We start from the raw sequence: 2,766 nt of genomic DNA, 5'->3' as shown, positions 1-2,766 counted from the left end.
TCCTGCCACTTAACACATAGTCAGAATTAAAAGACAACACCCTCCATGCTCAGCCCTCCTCCCTTTACCCCCAGGTAGAGGCTGTGAAGTCCTCCCAGTTATTATGTCCTCCCACAGTCTTCCCTCCTTCTTGGCCTTAATAACCTGCCTTGCCCCCCGGGTGCAAACAGGAATTGTGCATAAACCCCATGCCAAAAAAAAAAAAAAAAAAAAAAAAGGAATTCCTGGTCAGGCACATTGGCAAATCAGAGGACAGAGGCTTGTGCAATCACTTCCATCTGGAGTTATCTCCTCATCAACGCATTCAGGTATAGCCTAAGCCATAAAGCACTACAACTTTGCCAAAGAGATGACATTCCAGTCAATGGCACGGGTGCATTGTGACAGGTACATTGTGTCTGCCCCTATTATTTTCTGTCTCCTAGGAGTCAGTCTTCTAGACATCTCAAGGAATATCCCAAGTATATCAACCTCATTAAATAATAATAATAAAGTAACAAGGACATAGTTCACTCATGGTTTTCTTTTTGTTACATTGGAAACTTTCTTCTTGTATTGTTATCCCTTCCCTGTGCCAGACAACTAAAATCCACTAGACTATTCACATTAAAATCATTCCATTCATCCTAATTAGTTGGGCATTACAAGTAATATGGAAGCTGCCCTAAAGTAATGGTGTAAAGGTATCACAGCATTCAGGTTTTGTAAACACCAATGAATTTTGCAGTGGAAACCTTAGCATCTTTTGTTCTGTCTTAATTCAGTCTTTTCATATCTGTTGCACTTAATGGCAGTGACAGAAGTTGGGGGAGGATGTTAAATACTGTCAAGTATTAAGTGTTAGGCATATGGGTGCAGCTGAATTCTTATTTGCTAGGCCATTGCTGCGAATAGAGGCATAGCAGACATTCAAGCCATTGTTCCCAGTAGACCAACAAGGACTCATTTTAGGAAATGATGAAACCTTGAGAAAGTAAAAATTATCCCGGTGTTCATGAACAAATGTGCAGAAGTGGGCTAGACACGCAGCTTAGGTCATAGGTTCAGTCCCCAGCACCACATAAACTAGGCATGGTAGTGCAGATGTGTAATCTCAGCTCTGGAGAGCTGGAGGTTCACCTCTCCCTCTGAAAGAGTCACATACTAGGTTTTGTGCCCTGCCAAGATGGAATAGCATTCAAGGAGAAAAAAGAACGACAACTAAGTACACTTTTTAGAGGCTCCATAAAAGCTTAAAGGGTAGGAAAAGAGCACTGCAGCAGATATTAAAGATCTTAGGACTTAAGAACAAAGTGACTAACAAATCTTAAGTTCATAGTTCAGAGACAAAGGAGAAGAATGTGTATGTAAATGCTGCATAATCTCTCACTTACCACAAACTTACAGTCATAAAGAGAAAGCCTTACATGTGGCCAATTTATAGGAAGAGCTACTTAAGATGAAAATTCAAAATCCTGAAACAGTTATTTTTAAACAACACTAAGAACTCTATCAGGTGACTCCATTTATTTTAAGAGACTAGGCTTGTAGGGAATACTGCATAAAGCTATAAGAAACTTCTTTGTGTCAAATACACATGGGGGGGAGGGAACCAAGCCCTGGAGTGGAGAATTCTTATGTCGAAAACAACCTCCCTAGTCTGTGTCATTTGACAAACAAATGACAACAACAAAAATACATTCATTATCTGCTGTTTCCTCTGATCAGTGTTGTCTCTTCTGACCTTCAGAGTTGAACTTTTAAGACTATTTTTATTTTATTATATTTATTATTTTATTTATTATTTTATTATAACTTTACTGCCTATACTAAGCAGCACATCATCCAATGCTGACCTTTGAACATGAGAAAATATTCTTGCAACCTATAGAGAAAAAAACCTTCAATTATATTGAATTTGGAAATTATCTGAGTAAAAAAATATTAAAATTTAAAGATAAATTATTTATGAAAAATTACTAGGAATGATTTCTTAAGGGTTCTTACATAGATTACTAGTTAATTACACATAAAATGACCACTCATGTTTATTAGCAAAACTGTTGTCAACCCTAAGAAATGTCAGCCCTATCTAAGGGTAATTTAGGGCCCTCGATTTGGCACGCCCTTTATTAAAGTTGGCTTAAGAAAAACAAAACTTAGTTCACATAAATGCACCACAACTGATTTAATTGAGCATTTATGTCATTTCTTTGGTTTTTTTGAACAAACATAATTTTTACTTTTGATTGCTTTACTCATACAAGGGTTCATTTCTGTACCAATTGAGAAGGGTTGGCTCTAGGAGTTCAAGCCTGCATTTACTTCATGTCTAATGTATACTCATTATAAAAGCCATCTTTATACATACATCTTTTGGGTGGATTTACAATTATTTCTCAATCTAGAAGGAATGTTATATTTGCAATGTTTTAAATTAACCCCTGTAAGATAAATGTATTCAGAACTGGATGGTGGAATACTTGATGAGCTAAGACACTTGTATTTCTAAATTCTGTACTCTTCATGAATTTCCATTAAAATTGACATGTAAGATTTTTAATATTCATAGTTGTGTCATATGATGGCAAAACATTCACTAGAAAGAAATATTTTATGCAGTTCTATTTCTATTCTCATTAATAAAGTAAATGAGATCTTTTCACTCACAGTAATATACACAGTAATACACAGTAATATACAGTAATAATACACATTAAAGATATGACCAAAATAATGTATAGAATAGTTATAGTATGGAAAAAAAGAATGTAGTAACCTGAGAAT

This window comes from Arvicanthis niloticus, chromosome 14, assembly GCF_011762505.2.
Source record: "Arvicanthis niloticus isolate mArvNil1 chromosome 14, mArvNil1.pat.X, whole genome shotgun sequence".
In the NCBI taxonomy this organism is placed as follows: domain Eukaryota; kingdom Metazoa; phylum Chordata; class Mammalia; order Rodentia; family Muridae; genus Arvicanthis; species Arvicanthis niloticus.
Note: the sequence above shows the minus strand (reverse complement) of the source record.